This window comes from Grus americana, chromosome 6 (genome assembly GCF_028858705.1).
Source record: "Grus americana isolate bGruAme1 chromosome 6, bGruAme1.mat, whole genome shotgun sequence".
In the NCBI taxonomy this organism is placed as follows: domain Eukaryota; kingdom Metazoa; phylum Chordata; class Aves; order Gruiformes; family Gruidae; genus Grus; species Grus americana.
In genome coordinates, this window is record NC_072857.1 from 15,961,706 (window position 1) to 15,980,101 (window position 18,396).

At 39.7% G+C, this 18,396-nt stretch overlaps 1 protein-coding gene across 1 annotated transcript in view; it reads left to right on the top strand.

The window, feature by feature from the left end:
- The first annotated feature begins 2,930 nt into the window (after positions 1-2,930).
- GYPC (glycophorin C (Gerbich blood group)) overlaps positions 2,931-18,396 on the top strand; it is a 58,906-nt gene continuing 43,440 nt past the window's right edge. The window contains exon 1 of the mRNA XM_054830307.1: positions 2,931-2,947. The gene's annotated coding sequence lies outside the window, so the exon portion shown is untranslated. The remainder of the gene's footprint in view (positions 2,948-18,396) is intronic.

An 18,396-nucleotide genomic window follows, 5' to 3' on the forward strand; every position in this document is an offset into this window, starting at 1 on the left:
CTGCAGGACCATCTGTCCTGGGAGGAGAAGCACAGGCTCAACCACAGACACAGAAAGTCCTGTGACTCAAGCACTTCCCATCCAAACATCTGCTCAGCACAGGGTCACAGCCCCTCATGAGCTGAGCGCAGGGTATCTGTTGGAAGACTGGGCTGCAGCACCCACAGCTCTGCTCCTTCCTGCCATACAAGAGTTCAGGCCAGTGCTGAATCTGGAAGTATATAAAACTTGTAGAAGTCTGATCTTAGGAGATAGAAGGGGCTACAGTGCTTGCTGAAATCAGAAAATTCCATTTGGCTTTTCTTCTTTCATTTTTTTTCAAATTGTAGGAAGACTTAGAAAGAACGGAGGGATGAGGAATAGGCTGCAGCTCTGATCTGACTGGACTAGAAATCTCACAGAGACCTTTTTGAGTCAAACTACAGCCTCTAGATGTACTATTGCACTGCCAAGCCCAAGGAGTTCTCCTTGCTGTGTGGTTTGCTGTACTGACTTCAGTCTCGTGCTGCCAAAATGTGACAGGGGATTTGAGCCATCTCACATCCCACCAAAAGTCTGACAAAAGTGAGTTCACTTCAGCTCATATTAAATCATTTAGACAAAAGGCAAACTATGTTAGGAGATGTAACTTGCTAGTGGCTTTTTCATGTCTCTCATAATACTATGCTAACAGGGAGACTCAGTGGTTGGGGAGGAGTTTCCTTTGTTCTGTTTTGCTTTGAAAACTATTTATTATAATGTTTTTGTTTCATTAGAGGGGAAAAAAGGGTTTGCTTTTTTTTTTTTTTGGTGGGAGAATAAGATTTTAATTTTATTAACAAAAAGCCAGAATATGGGTTCTTGAATAAGCAAGGATAATTATTCAAAATATTTGCTTATGATAAGAACCATATTCACATCAAGGGGGAAATAAGCCATCAGCTTACTTTTCTCTATAATCATGCAATTATTTTTTTCCAGACTCAACATTTTACTAAAAGATATATGACTGACAGATGAAAAAAGAACTAATGACGTTCTGTGTTTCTTTTTCTCCAAAAGAAAAAAAAATAAAAATTATGTGAACCCATTGGCTAAAATGAGGTTGGTCATTTATAGAATAATTTCTTATGAGAGCAGATTTTCTGTTTCCTTTTGTTAAACTTGATTAAAAAAATGAGTCTTCTCTAAGTCACACTTAAGGGTGATTTCTTTCAAATTAGTGAGCTCACAGGCAGCAAATTTCACTGATTCCTTCTAGTCATTAAGTTTAGGCCTGATGAGTGCAGAGGAAACTTTTACTTGGCTGCACAGGCTTTTCAGGAACTTTTGGATCTGTTCATTCCTTTTTGTGAACACAAAAAGGCTTTCATCAGGTTTTTAACTCAGTACCACAATTTAGGCCCTGAGTCAGAGCAACTGAGCCACACTATGCCCAGTTGTGCAGTCCTGGCTGCACAGCTTGGCCATCTCAGAGCTGCGTACAATGACAAAATCTGATGTATTTCATTCCCTGGATTCCTCTGGGAGGACATCCCGACATGGGCACAGAAGGACCCTGGGTGGGTTTGTCTGGATGATCAGGGGGCCAGTACTACCCAAGCTGTGGTGTAGACATAACCATGGTGCCCACATAACAGGCCTCTCGCTTGCAGTGTCTGAGTCCTAGCACCACTGAAGCATTGCCACATGGCTCCGGGGCAAGAAGGTGGCATGCATCATTGCCATCCTGAAACACCATCCAGTAACACCCATCAGTATAAACGTTCCTGTGAGCACGATCTTCTCCCTGTGACTTCATACTTCATAGAGGCCCCAGGATCAGGTCTGAAAACTTTGTTTATGTTGCTCAATGTGGAGTCCAAATGTTCAGCATTTGCCAGGAACGCTCTCTGCAAACAGCTCTCGAGCCTTCACATTGTGACTTTCTGAACTTTCTTCTGTATTTTCCTTCATTTTTCTTTGAGGCGCAATTTACATTACGGGCAGCAGTGGGAAGCTGAAAATTCACAGATCCCACAGATTTAATGTTACTTTGCTTGGGAAAAAGATGGAGCAAAAATTGCCTAAAAACTAAATAAGTACTTTAATAAATATTAATAGCAAAGCTTTGCACTTACAGAGCAGCTTCCATCTGGAGGTCTTGCCTGGCTTCATAAATATTAACAATCCAGTGCCATCAAAATCTATCAGAATATTTCCACTGGGAGTCTATAAAAATAGGTCTTGGTGTTGGGTTTTTTGGTGATTAATATTTTTCACCCCTTCTTCTGACTCATAGCAATCCCATTCCTCCTTGGATCTTGTCAGGCATTGGAGTGTGTGGTCTGAACAGGCCTCTGTCTGAACACCTCTCCTTGATTTGTGAGCTTAATTATCCCTGAAGCGAGTCTTTTTTTCAAGAGGTGGTGACTCCTTATGTGTTTGTTTTTCCTGTCCTCTACAAGCACAAGGGAGAGCTGGTCAGAAAAGCGTTATCATCAGGAACAAGCGTATTTCAGCTGTTCCTGAAAGCAGGATTCAAAGCCCTTCTTCTCTTATTTCCTGAACCTCCCTACCTGTTAACTATTTCTCTGCTGCCAGTGGTCCCCTGTGTTACAGAAGGGCTCTGATCAGAAGCAGCTTTAACATGAACATGAATCAGATCTTCATTAGAGGAGTGCTCAAAATGCAAAGGCAGAAGGTGATGTAACATCTTGAAAAGAGTCATACCTGTCAAAACTGTAGAGTTTTTATTTTTTTTTTTTTTTTACTTGGCTTTGCCTGATGGCAGCACTTCAGTGAAGAGTCAAGACCCTGCACTGCAAGTTGGCTTGATGTGCACCTCTGGGAGAGTCACAAGATCGCGGATAGTTCCAAGGCATCACCAGAGGCAGAGCTGCTGCTTCCCATGACACAAGGTGACATTTGAATTGTGAAGTCAGCAGGAGCCCAGAGCTGCCGCCTCACATCATAGAAGCCGAATTTGGTCAGTCAAATAACATTTGTTTTCCCATTAGGGAATTTTTTTGTTTGCTCATGCAGGTTATTTGCTTGTTTTACTCTCTCTTGCCTTTTTTCTTGCTTCCTCAAATATTAATTCATTGAATAATTTCTCTCAGGGTATCCACAGTGCCAAAAGAAAGACTAACACAACTCTGGGGAGAGGGAATTTTCTGCAGTCTGGTTTGCTGTTGATGAAGGGTTTCCTTTGTTTTTGTTTCATGGATGCAACCACTTCTCTAGACTGTGACACATTGCTGGACACTATTCTATTTTTTCAATTTCCAATGGAAAGTATCTAGTTTTAAAACATATTTTAAAAGGTTTTTTACTTTTTTGGTGTTAATTTTAAACATTTTTTTTGTTTTCATGCTTGCTTTACTTTATAGAAAAATAAATATTTGAAACTGGATGTTACCAGGGAAGATTGTTTTCCCTTCTCCCACTTCGCTCATCTCTAAATGAACGAACACATCGTCAAGTAATGAGTTCATAGGATGACTTGGCAGTTAATTTGGAAAAGAGGAAAATAATGATGAAAGGAGTATATTTGTTAAAAAAGTCAAAAAAATCATGACTTGTGCATTCAGACAGGAATCTAAGATTCAACCTTAATTTAAAAAAACACGTGCAAAACAACATTGTGGTGTAGTCTGATTCATCATGCTTTTAAAACAGAAAAGTTCAAAGAAATTTAATAAAAGTATTTTTAAAAAATCAATTCTGCACCACGAAAGCCAAAATGCTAACACTGTGTGCAAGGTATCCAAGCCTATAATGTGGATCAGAAGCCAATATCCTTGCTAATAGGAAGAGAGTGGGAGGATCATTTCAGTTGCCTTGTCCTCAGTGCTTTGTGTTCCGGTTTTGTCCTGAATAAATGGTTTCACAAGTAAGCTGTTGAAGTAAATTGCCTTTAAATGACATAAAAAATGAATTGTAAACAACAGGACCTTTGCAGTTTAAAGGAGAAACATTAGGTTCAGTTCTTCCTGTATCTGAAAGCCCTGAATATCTCACAGAACAACACACATCCAATATAAATGCTGCAGCATCTTTGTTTGCTTAGAGAATTTTCAGATTGACTCAGTATAAAGTCAATCCATCCTCAGCTAATACTCCAGCTGAGCCCAGGGGGTAAAATTATGTGATAACTTTCTAACAGGGCTTCCATTGCTGAGGTTTACCTTTAAAATGTAAGCATTTTACCATCAATCACCTATCAAAAGTGATTCTTATATTTTACGATGTGGTTGCTAAAACCAAGCCGCTCATGGCTACCAGAACTCATGACCTACAGCACGCAAGATGCAAAGAGAGGTTAAAGGATCTGTGCTTGTTTAGTCCAGCAAAAGGAGGCCAAGATGCTTGCTGGCAGTGGCCACTGTCTGCTGTTATTATGATACCTGTGCTATCCTTTTGGATCCAGGGGAACAGCAGCAGAAACACAGTGGGACCAGGGGCGAGTCCCTCAGGTAAGTGTCAGAGTTCCGGAGTTAAGGACAACATGACTCAGCCAAGTTGACCTATTTGTTCCTTCTGCTGGCTGAAACTGCCAACATTAATTCACACCAGAGAGCAGTCAGAGCAAGGAAGTCATTGCACGTAGACCAGCCATCAGCTGCCAGGCACTAACAATGCTTGATTCCTACCTGACCCGACTCATTTCCTAGATATGAAAGAGTTTGCACTTCACTGCCTCTTCTGTGGGCTAGCCAGTCCTGCCTTACAATCCTGCCTAGAAATATAAATAGCTTTAAAATAACGCCTTTTTTTTTTTAACTGCTCAGGATTTGACCTCTGACAGTGATAACATGAGAGGAGAGGCAGCCGTACATGAAAGCAAACAGCCTGAACTTTATGAAAAGGGAATTCACTGCTGAAATTTCACTGTTAAGTTCATACCACAAACCCCAGTTTATGTACCTCCCTGCTTTCAGAAAAACATGCTCCTCACCTTTCCCAGGTCCAGGTGCCCTGGTGTTTTTGTAGGAATTCCTCCAGAAGGGTCACTTTTTTTCCTTTTCCTTTTTTTCTTTTTACTTTCTTCTTCCCCTCCCCCCGCCCCCAGCTGAGAGAAAGAAAAGAAAACACAAGGCAGCTGAATGGCATTCAGACTCCAGGACCTCTCCTTTAGTCCCCCACTGGGACATTTATGCTTACATTCCTCCCTGGACTTCCTTTTCCTGCACTTCTGTGGGCTCGTTTTAGCCACAACCACCACCTGTCAGAAAGTATGGATTTTCAGCGCTTTTGCTGAAGCAGCAAGTACTAGCACCAACCACCGGGACTAGGGATATCGTTTCTTCCCAGTCAGGGTTAGTAAGAGCAGGAGTGCTGTTGCCTTGATTAGCTGTGACAGAAAATGCTCCCAAGCAAGTGAAAGAACAAAAGAGAGGGTGCCAGGATCAGGTCTTTGCTGGAATGTATTTTCCTTCCTGTAACACAATTCCTTGAGACCAGGGCTTGTGAGCGTGCGACGTGTGGCACCCTCTTCCTCCACCGTGTCTAGGCAGTGCTCACTCAGCCCCGCGGACATCAAAAGGCAAATCTCCCCTCACAAGCCTTTGTGGTGAGTCACCCACCTACCTAGAGCTTAAACATGCATCACAGCCTACCCGAAAGTCTCCCATGTAACACAGAGGCGAGTTTATCTTTCTGTTCCTGGCTGTTGAAAAATATCTTGTGCTACAATACGGTGTCAGAGGGACATACTCCTCCCAGAGCATTTCTGATTCATGAGGACAGTCTTTGCGACAGAAGCTGAGGGCTTAAGCAATCTCTTTTCCCCTGCTGGTGACCAGAGCTCTTGTTCTTAATGCTGCTTACAGATATTCATCTCTTGCACAAAATTGTCTTATCTTGCTCCCATAAAGGAGACTGTCTGAGATGCATCTGGGAGCGCTGGAGATGAATACATGTTTATCTCAGCCTGCCTCTTTCAAGATGCCTTAGCTCAGAGATAGGGGAAGGACGTTAGACCTTTTGTTTTCTCCTGTGAAGAAAAATCCAGGCTCTGGGAGGGGCTGAGAGACTTTAAACAAGATATAAGGAGGCTTGAGGGAATGCAGAGAGTTCTCACTTTTTTCTTTAGAATAAGAAAATAGGAACAGAAAGAAGTGGAACTGGGTGAAAAGAAAAAGAGTAAACGGGTATGATGGGCAATGGAGAGAGATATTGAAACAAGGCCAGAGCTGGGAATGGAGGAAAAGAAAAGGAGATAGTTTTCCACAGAGAAAGCACAGGTCTAAATTCTGCAAGCCATTATCTCTTTCTGAAGGAAAATATCTAAACAGCAAAAAAACCCCAAAGACACTGTGATATCCCCCTCAGGATGTCTTCCAGCAGAAGGCTGTATGGGGCCGCATCGATAATGGGCTGCTGGCCTGTGCAGGCAGGGATGTGGTTGTGCAGGAAGCCCAGTGCATCCCTAGGGAGACGGGATGACTGCCCATCTGCTTGCCCTGACAATTTGGCCCTGATATTTGCTGGGGTCCCAGAGCTGCACAGGAAAGAAATTGGGATGACAAAACGGTAAGGACGCTTTTGGCTGTCTGTCTAGCTGCTTATCCAGGCACTGCTGTCTCCTTCCTCTTGCCCTTCCTGGAAATCGGGAGCCAAGCAGTGGCTGCTGAGCTCTCCTTCCTGCCTCGGTGCTTGCAAAGCTCCTCTCAGTGGAGTTTAAGAGGAAGAAGGCAGTGCAAGTGTTGGGGATCCCAGGACATCATCCTGACCTCTTCCTTTCCTTTCCCATGGAGATGATTCCAGCTGCTGTTCTTACTCTGTTTTAGCTTCAGGCTCCTTGTATTTGGGCCTCACCATGATAAAAGTTAGGGCTTCCAGTTCATGTACAAAGAAAAGAGGCAAGTAGTAATAATGATAGCAGTAATAATAATAATCATAATTTGGAAGATGTTACATGGTGCAGAATGAGTCAGAGATAAGAGCAGGAGATGAAAAAAGGGCATGAAAACATTCTGATATGCTTTTAAATACCAAGGCCTAAGATAATCAGGCTTTTTCCCAGGGATTTTTGCTATCTTTCTGCTTAGGTTGCATTGTATTTTCTTCTCAATGCAAATACAAAACCTAGAGCTTCTGCTGACATGGAGAGATTCTTCAAAATAAATGCTAATATGATCTGCCCCACCTCCCAAAGACAGGCTCTCATTTTGAGCACAGCCTGTGATAATTCCCAGTTTCACCCTCCAAACCCAAGACCAAACTAATGCAAACTACAAACCTAAATTAAGGTTTTAAAATACTCTCTACAAGTACTTAAAAAGAAACACAAGATTTGTGTTATTGTCATTATTATTATTTAATACATATCTGGGGAATCTAATCTAATATGCCACCCTGCCTTGCAATGCTGAAGTCCATCAAACCAAATTAATTATCCAAGTGGAATTAATTAATTCCTTTGATACTACCCAGTTTGAGAACTGAGTGTTTGGGGTTTTTTAAACCTTCAAACCAGCAGCTGGGAGAAATTATTTCTTTTAAACAAATAAGCAAATGAAAAATGGTGAAAAGAGTAATTTTTCTGTCTTGATTTAAGATTATTTAGGTTTCCTCCTCATGTTGTAATTTTTCCTATTAATATCTTTTTCTCTCCCTACCATTCTAGATGTTAGGGTAGAATATAAACATTACTTTAGGCCTAAATTAAGCCAAGGTAATAAAATGTTTAGAACAGAATCTAGATATAGAATTAGTAGCAGACTAAGGAGCCTTTTTCTTCTCCATTAACACTGGCTGGTCTAATATGGGCTCTCACATCACATAGTATTGTCATCGTCAAGTGACAACATAGCCCTTTAGACTGGAACTACATTTTGGTCCTGTTACTTCTTGTCTTGGCTCTGTGACCATGGAAAACATTTATATGTATTTGCATATTTGTGATCATTTCTCCACACAGGCATGTTTTCTTTAGGCCAAGGACCAAAACCACTTTTTTTTTCTCCCAGCATTTTATCACAAGTCATGTTTACCAGAGCAATGATCATTCACTTGGTCTCCCCTGAACTCTGCAATTGCTTGATATCTTTTCTGCAGTGTAGTTTAGAAAGCTATACATGGTAGTTCATCTAAAGCCTTGTCAATGCTCAGATAACTTCCTATATTTTACAGGTGATACTCCTGCTTATATGTTTGCTTTTCCCATGATATCATGAACATGACATGACTTGTTCAACTGTTACAACTCTTCAGCTGTCTGAAGAACTGCTACCTATTCCCCATCCTCTGTTTCTGCACCTAATTTTTCATTGCTCACTCTGCTGTCTCACACTTTCTATTTTTATATTATGTCATCCCAGATTTTTCCCAACCATGACTCCAACATACCAGAATTAGTTTGAATTCTTATCTTCTTCTACAGTGTCTTTGCAAGTCCCTCCTAGGTTATACACTGCAGTTTTAATAAATGTTTCTACTGCATCAGGCAGGTTATTAATGAAAAAGTTAAAAGATTTGCGCTATAGGCCTGCAGAATTACATGCAAAATGTTATTGTTCGAAGGCAGAATCACTGAATCACTACTTTTTTTCTCAGTTGATACCCACTGGATATCATTTTCATCATATCAGCCTCCCTTTCTCGATTTTCTTTTGCTGTCCGACAGAGTCCCTGTGTATTCTTTCCCCACTAGCAGGTTTTTTTCACAACTGAGGACAGAAGACAGGAACAGGAAAATTCCCTGTGAGGTTTGACTGTTCAGTGTTCCTCAATGTCTGCCCACAAGTCTGACGGACCCAATTTCTCCTGCTTTTTCACTTTGCTGCTAGGCCGATACAAAGTGCACAAAGCATCACCTTATTTTTCCTAGGGCCTGGGAAAATACATCTTCCTATTAAAGAACATAAATAGCTTCCTAGTATTGTCCCACCAATGATGAACCCAGTCATTTCCTTCTTCCTCGATGTACAAAAATGTTTGTCCAGCTATGCCAGATTCCCCCTGTCTTGTTATTCACAGACTATGGGGATGTGTTACTGGGGGGGGGGGGAACAAATCAAAACAAAAATCTAGTCCAGATATATTAATAAAAATGAGCAGAATAAAGAACCAAAGTCGAGACTATTCCAAGATACCTAATCCAGTAAAATCCTTTTTTATTGTAATATGCCAGTCACTGTGGTTTTATTGTGCCTAACATTTGCATATGTATACTTTCAAATTCTAGCTAACACTTCCAGACCACGTTCAGACCACCTACTGCAGCATCTAATGTATATTTAGCCTATATTGTAATATCTATTGCCAAAAAGCAATGAGCAATATAGACACAGATGGTGAGAGTCACGTCACAGATGATGAGATGCATGCCACCTAACTTGTAAAGCCTTCAGGATAAGCACCATATCTAAAGTAGGTAGTCCAGATTCCCTTTATAGAGAGTGGACAGAAATAGGAATTTCTCAGTTGCAATTTGTCACAGCCTAAATTACATGTTTAAAAAGGATTAGATGAATCATTTCTTGGAAACACCTATTGCTTTCCCTTAGTCATAAAAGGAATCAACCATATCACTATATCCATCAATATTGTACATATTTAAACTCAGAAGAATCTCAGTGGAAAGCTTGGAGCTGACATATCCAAGACAATCCACAGCCAGAAACAAAAGTTGTGTCCAGGTTATTGTTATGTCTTGTCCCACTTCGCTGACCTGATGGGAATACACGCAGCCCCTGGAAGTGCCAGCGCTCCTGGGGACCTGAGGGCTGTATTAAGGGCTCAAGCCCCCTCCCTTTGTGCTAAATGTCAGCAGAGGGGTGAGAATCAGCTGGATAATGCAACTATTCCAACTTTCAAAACTGGGTCACGTTAATTATAAGCTCATATGACAAACATTTCTCTAAGAAGCAACCTTCTGAGTTGCTAACTTAAGTTGAAATGATGTGTTACCAAGAAAGTGAAGGCATTTATCAGGCAAAGATCTTTAAGAGTACATCACTTGAAAATAACACATGGCTTTGAAGGCATAATACAGTATCCTTGGAAGTGCAGGGGAATGGATGTGACTTACACAGATTTCAGCAGGATTTTTAATACATCACTATGCATAGGCAGGTGGTGAACAAGATCAGTGAAGGCAGGGAAAAGGACCAGGGGCTTAGTATGCAGAAGTCCAAAGATGTAACACTTAAGTATTGCAGGTACACAGAAATCGTTGCTGGTAAATACAGCATGAGGATCTAGCAAAAGCAAGGGACCTGACGCTCATTTATCCATGCTTTTCTTAGGCTTGATTTTGAATCAGTACAATTAATGGCAGCTCTTTAGAAAAGATGGAATTTGGTCAGGATATGTAGAAGAAGCCAAACCTTAAGCGTATTAGCTGAAATGATTAAAATATCAGATAATTACAAATGGTACTCTCTAACTGGGGAACAAGCAGCTGATGAAGAGACAGATTTCCAAGGTTTCAGAAAGCATATGGCAATACATCAGAAGAAAGCAGACAAACAAGCCCTCAATTAAGCAAAACCCCTCAGTTTCTTTTAAAATGAATATGTTTGGCAAGGGTGAGGGAAGCAAAGGAATTGGTGAGGCTCTGAACAAGCAATATGATAACTACATCCTACTTAATATATTTGTGTTACATATATACAAAACCAATACAGAGCCAGACCTCAATAACTAACAGACAATGATAGATGAATGGATAGAGGAGGAACGGGCTTTTGGTCTGAAACAGGGGAAGACTCCAAAAAGTTCAAGAGAATAAATATGTTGTATTTAGGAAGGAAACTGCTAGATAATTTCACCACTGTTTCAGATACCTTAAGGGAAAGTGCAGGTCTTTAGAGTGACCCAGCTGGTTTGTTTCTGGCAACCCACCTGAATATTGGTCCTTCCTTTCATGGATCATCTCCAAAAATGTACTGGAAGCAAAGATCTGCTTTTTTAATGTTTAACTACTTCAACAGGAAAAAACAATGAGATTGTCTCTCATTTCCAAGGACATCCTGAAAGCAGACAGCAAGCACTCAGCTTACTTCATCAAATGGACAACACATTAGAGAATCCAGAAGAAACATTTTAAAAAAAAAAAAAAAAAGCTTCAGCACTCCTTTTGTTTTGGGACATTTCCTTTGTGTATCTTTCTGACCGGATATTTAACATTGTTCCATATCAAGTGGCTGCATATTCTACTGTATTAAATGACACTAAGCAGAGCCTTCGACTTTTGTAAATTTTAATGGTTATTAGTATGGTGCTAAGCTACTGCAGTGCAAAAGCATGACCATGGACATGACTGATTTGCAGCCAGCCAGGTGAGATACAAGTGGGCAGATTACATGTCAGTCTTCAGCACTTACAGGGGCCGAACTGTATAATAGATGCAAAGAGATGCCGGCTGCTCTTCCAGCCTCTAGACTATGATAGCACAAGAATGAACAAGTCTCCCAGAACTCAAACTTGGTGCCATTGTGAATGTAATGTGTTGGACCTACATGTGCAGAAAGGCAGGAGAAATAGTTGGGTGACTGATGTGCATATACAACTATTCTTTTGCATGCATAAAGTGTGTAATTACATTCACTTCATTTGCACGTTATATCCTAATTGACTATCGTATCAGCAAACATCACAGATAAGATGCTGAATTTTTGCTGTATTTACGGATAAAATCTTACCGTCAAAGTTTTCAGTGATTTGGGGTCTTGTTATTTATTTCTTTTGTCTTCAGATATTTCTGCACAGACAGGAATTGCAGGAATTTCTAACTGTTTGGTATAGAATTATTAAGACCCAAGAGGTTTAAAAACATGAAAAATATTTATCATAGGAAAAGGAGGAATCAAAGACATTTCAGAAGGTAAGTTATGATTCAAGCTTTTTGCCAAGACAGTTTTTATTGGTACACTTAGATAAGCAATGACATAACTATGTATGAAAAAAATAACAGGTTCCTCTACATAAAGGAATAAGAAAGTATCTGCCCTGACCTTGACAAAGCAACATTTTTCTTGTGAAGACATCCACCAGCAGCTGTCTGGAGAAGTAATACCAAGACTCATCATTGATATGGCTGGTTTGGAAGCCTCCTTTCTGTCGAAATGCTCTCAGTGACAGTTCATCTGCATTGGTGTCAGTCTTTTTCTTTAATGTCTCCCAAGGATATATTCCCCTTCTGCTGAAATGTGTACTTACAACTCAGACCTTTGAAGCCTACTGGCACATCATCACCTGTACTATATTACAAAGAGTTTTCCAAGAAGGTGACATTTGGTTCCAGAGTCTGCAGCCCCATCCTGGGACATGTGGCACCGCTTTGATACAAGCTCCTTCCAGAAACTTCAGTAGAATTGCACATCGTGTAATTCAAACTGAGTGAATTTAGTAACAGGTGCCCTCAGCTTTGAAAACAGATGCCTCATAAATACCATCCAGACATTAGAAAACCAGAGGACTCCTGAGGACTTCACAAAGCGTAAAAGGAAGCAACATTAATACATTGTTTGGAGGAATCTGGTGCCAAAAAAAAAGAGCAGATATTAAAAGCAAACATCAAAAAGAAATAACAGTTGTTTCGAATAGTTGCTACTGTGTTAGGCATTGGGGAGCTGTAATACTTCCTCAGCCATTCTTGCTGCTATCATTTTCCTACATTGTCACTAATACCCAAGCTACTGTAGTAATTTAATTTTACTTTATTGCACTGCTTTTCTAGCCCTTCTAATGAGATAAACATTTCTGACAGTGTTGTAATTTAAGGTGACAACAATTTCCAAGACAGAGTATGAACTGCACACATTATAAACAAAAGGGAGGAGGGGAAAAAAACAAAACAAAACAAAACAAAAGTATATTTTGCATTCCTTGGAGTCAGACCAGAGAAGAAAGACCCCACTTCTCACTGCTGAGAGGTATTTGAGATAGTGAGGAGTTGGCTCAGCGCATGACTATCTGTAAAGTTTGGCTCCAAGACAAAACTGGCTTTCTGATTACTCTAAACAAGAGGATGGATGCCTTTGTGGTTCAGGTACCTGAACCACGCTCAGGAGGATGACCAGCTTGAACTTCTTGGGTGATCTTTTACAGGGGACACAGAAAATACCTACATTTGTGAGGAGGGTGTACCATGAAAAGCCAGTTTATTTAGCACCACTATATCCAGAAGGAATACAGCTGTGGAAGTACAGAGCTTTGTCAGGGCTGCTTTCCTTTCTAGAAGAGCTCCACACAGTGTTGGCACACTTACCCTGCTTCCCAACACTCTGAACGACAGAGACAGACAGACTGGCCCATTCAGAGGTAGCTTGGTTTACTTTATTGCACCCTTACTCTGGACAGAACAGTCATCATCCCTCTCTGCTCCTCCTTTGCCTGTTTCTAAAAGAATGGAGAATTTCTTTCTCACTCCTTTTTCTGGAGCTCTTCCTCACTTCATCTTTATTCTGCAATATTACCTAATTTCCTATTGTTTACTACAGTACTACATACTACAATACTTCAACTATTCCTTTTTATCTCGGTACCTTTTACTAAATCATATCATTACCTCCTACTTCTCACTTTCACGCACCAAACCATCCTTGACCCCTCTGTTTGCAATGTGGTTTGTCAGCATAACTAGTTGGTAACACCAAATCCTTTTGAGAGCATTTTGGGAAAGTAACAACAAGCAGGTTATTTTTGGTAGAGCACATTTTGTCACACCAGGAAAGACGAGGTTACATCACAAGGACAAATGTGTCATGATTTCCAGGAGACACCAATCTGTTTAGAAACCATACCTACAGGTGTGAGAGAGCTCGTGGCATCGCACTAACGTCCACAGCAGGATAACGGAGAAAACCTGTAGTGAATGACTCTACGGTGAGAAACTTTGATGACTTGGGCTCATGCTGAGAAAAGTAGTTGTGCTGAAGTCATGAAATAAAGTAGAAAACACTATATCCTCCTACTCAATTGTTCTCTCTAGGTATTTTTTAAATATTCTGAACCCCAGGTCAGAATCTCTTTTATTTCCAACAGAGCTCTTTCGTTTTATGTCAGCAGAGAATTTGTCCCTCTTTCTTTTGCACAGGGAAGGGTTATATTAAATTTAACACCTAATATCACTCTAAGTTACATAGTGATAAATCTGAAGTTACTCTACTCTTTTGAGCTCAAAGTACCGAGCACAAATCTGATAGCTTTATCCCTCTTTTACAGTGAGATAACAGAAAATAAGCTGCACTTCAGGACATTAAGACCAGAAGTAACATACAGTAAAAGGACTAATCTTGGAAATAAATTATTGGGATTGTACAAATACAAGAAATAAAATCTCCATGGGCAGGGAGAGAAGAGTTAAGACACTCCGCCTGGAACTGCAATCAATTTTCTTCTCCTGGTAGAAGCTGTCCCAGACCTGATACGCCAGCTGCTGTCTCTGATATATGTCTCCTGCCTCCCTATATGCTTCATGTATATGCTTGCATATCACTCTGCAGTCAGCCAGCAGCTTTCAAATGTCACACTGATAGCTTGCTTGGTGACACTCTCCACCCTCTGTGCTCATGACTTAATTTGTATGTCTCAAGTCTACTTCTATAGCCATAAAGGCAGAACCAAGGAGGTTGTTTACAGTGAATTTCTTGGGCAGTGCTATAACAGCGAACTCTGGAGTGAGCTAATACAGATGGTTTCATCGGCCTGTGGCCTGTAGGGACAGAGGAGACATCACGATCATGTCATCGGATACTCTGCCCTTTACAGGCCATAGATTTTCATTGGCTGATTCACAGATTAGTATCTCCAAGGCCACTCAGGCCACAGAATGATATCAAACTAATAACTTCTGTTTGACTCATAAATCTTCCAGCAAGGTGTCTGTAAGATTTTAAGAAATAGAAAAATTCATACTTTTTCTCAGTACCTTGTTCCAAATCTTGATTCTTAAAAAAATGTATCTTTTTTTTCTCATTTGCATTGTTACAGAGAAAATACACAACTGCTAACTCTCATTAAACTTTACTCCACTAGATTAAAACCCCTTTTTAGTACCTATTTTTTCCTTCCCATGGAGATTCTTGCAAGGAATAATGATTGTACCTCTCAATCTTCTTTTTGATAATCTAAACAGAAGTATTTCTGCAGCAAGTCCTTGGGCTTGTATGAAGCATAAACCCAATATACTTAAATATTTCTATCTTCCATACTTTCAAAATGGAAGAGAAAAATCTCCTCCATGATGATTCTTCTTGTTTTCCAAAATGTTGATGAGACCACAGAAGTTAGCTCAAGCCACCACAGTTCCCAGAAGAGGTAAGGTCAACCATTGGCGGTTCATCTCAGGCTTCTTATAAAGATCTGCAGCTGATGAGATTCTTTTAAAAGTGAAAAGACACATTTAGCTTCAAGCAGTCAACTGGACTTCCCAGGGAATTCAGACAGTCTATGCAAGGGGCAAAAGTCCCTGTAGAGTTGATGGAGGAAAATTTCTAAATGGAAAAAAGCCCTTCATATCTCAATATTACAGGTCTGTGTTTCTTTCTAGATAATATTTGCAGTGCAGGATTCTTTTAAATCTTTTTTTTCCCCAGCGATCAAAAACCTCAAAATTTCCAACCTTTTCTGTCAGTACATTGTAGGTGATCTTCTACTCCTCTAAGAAATCTAAATAATTTTTAACTCTCTGCCAGCAAACTGCAGTTTTATGGTATCAGCTCACTAGCAGTGTATGGAGAATTGCTAGAAATGTGCTGTCCTCCTTCTGCTATTAGGACAAACCCATGAATAGAATTACTGAATCTCACCACATACCTTCCAAAACTTGAAAGACACTGACCTTACACTGTTATAAAGCTGACTATAAACATAAATATTGGGGGTTTTCAGTGCGTGTATGTAATTAAAGTCTATATATTGCCCATGGCCATTCAATTTGCCATTAAATTCACTAGTAAGTCAATGCTGACTTTAATGGACAATATAAAAATGTTAACTGATATGATAACAACAGAGTTAGACTGCTCATATCTGTGCACAGATAATTTGTTACAAGGTGCAGCTAACCGGATGCAGCTGTTAACGCACTTCGAGTCTGGGCTGGACTGATGGTTGTGCTGGATTGCCAGTGATTTAAGAGTAGTTAGATGGGAAGATTAACAGGCAGGGCTAGCAGCAAAAGAAATATATAGTAACACAAGAGAAAAACAACAGTGTTATTTGGTGGAGATGTTTCTGATTTTTTTCAGGTGAATTGCACATTTTGAATACCTGAGGAGGATAAAACATCATTCTCAACAACCACTGTAAACCACAGTGGCTTTATACAATGCCCTTAACAACATGCTTAAACTTTTGATCAGCCCCAAATTGGTCAGGCAGTTGGACTAGATGATCATGGTAGTCCCTTCCATCTGAAATATTCTTCTCTTCTCTTCTCTTCTCTTCTCTTCTCTTCTCTTCCCTCTCCTCTCCTCTCCTCTCCTCTCCTCTCCTCTCCTCTCCTCTCCTCTCCTCCATGTAGACAATATCTGGATACTCTATTCAGTGAGATCGGATACCAGCAAGACACTACCATTTTATTTTTCATTTTATATCTTAGCTGAGATACTCCAAGCTAGATCATTTACATGGGAATTTGTCCAGGTCCGCTAGATATCTTTAAGCACTTATTTCTCTTCTTTATTTCTGCACCTACAAAAAGCACACAGCAATATTTGTATAGTTATCAGATGTGCGATCTCACAGCCCAAAGATTAATTATTTTAGACTATTAGGTACAACAAAATTCTGAAACTTTGAAGGTACTACAGAAAAAAAATATTATTTAATGATAGCTAGTTAAATTCAAGTTCCGAGGGGTCATTCCCAGTTCTAAACTTGAAAGATGATGGTCTTATATCCAATATATGATAAACAGAGGGATAACTTATTAAGTATTTGCAATTACTTTTCTTTACCTGCTTCATTAGAAAAAAATCTACTCTTTTATTAGAACTTGTATACCTCCATCTCACTATCAAAAAGCATATCTAAAGTTCTATTCTAAATATCTACTAACACAGTCCTAACACAAGTAAATTTCTGGAAGCATTAAAGCTGAGAGCAATCATTATCACTGATGCGAATATTAACAAGGACTACAGTGACTAGAAAACAGTACATGTTTTCAGAGAAAGGTCAGGATTTGAATTAATGTAAAAAAAAATTAACCAACAGTAAAAGAAACAAAGTAAGTAAAAATTTATTTGGCTGTAATTACTGTACTTTTCAGGCAATTAAAGCTTTTAAGGCATTATGGATAACATGCAATAACACCGGTTTATTTAAATTTATTTAAACTATAAGCACAACATTTCAGAGGATATCTGACAATTATTTTAAGTTCAAAAAGAAAACAACAGAAGATGATGACAGGTGAAATTTCAAATGATGGAATATTGATACAGAGCGTTAATTAACACAGAGTGTTTATTCATGCTACATGGTGCATATAATCAGTTGCACTTTCTAAATGAGTATTTGATTGCCCACTGTTCCAAAGCATACCAGCACTTTTACATGGTAAAGGCAAGGACTCTGTCCATTTGTATTTGCTCAGTACAAGAGGGATGGCTTCTGTGAGGAGCGTGAAATGGTACCAGAATACAAATAGCAAATTTAAATATTCCTAGAAATGCTGCAATGTCCTTTAGGTCTGGATCTCAGCAAAGAAGGGGGTTGTTTATTTCCTTAGAGGGGAGACAGAATTATTGGACATGATGTAGTTCATTGCACCTAATTTTAGCCATAGAACGAATCACCTTCTGGAAACCTCTATCTCCTCTTTTTACTCCAGAGGGAATGCAGAAGACTAGAACAGATTATGTGACTAATATCTCAGTCACTGAAGTTACATAAAATGACACTAACCCCTTATCTTTAAAAAGCTTTTTCAATAGACTGCCTCATCATAGAGTCTGAGTATAATTAGGAAATTTAATTTTGGTGATGTGGTAGAGAAGTGTCCATACATGAATATTTATAGGAAGCCTTCAGTAATCAGGGAAATCTTTAAGCGTGCTTTCAACTTGGAAAAAGACCTAATCATGTGCTTAAAATTAAGAGCATGCTTTGTGTTTTCTTAAATCAAGGTAGCCATAAGGACAGTCTTCCGTGCTTTCCTAATAGGGGTTTGAGTTCCCAGAGGCAAATCAACAGTGTAGCGCTGGTGTTACACAGAATTTCTCCAGCTCTTGTTTCAGTGTTTGGAAAAAAAAAAAAAAAAAGACAAAATCCAGTGATTCTACAGATTTCTGAACGTAGATCTTCTTTCCCAAAACTTCCTGATCTAAACCGATTCCATTCCTGAACTCTCCCTGTCAAATCTACTTTCAGCCTGACTTCATAAGCCACAACTCTACTCGGTAGAGAAAATAAATATATGTTTAGATTATTCAGATATTTTCCCTGTAGTTATGTTTATTGTCCTGACTTATAACT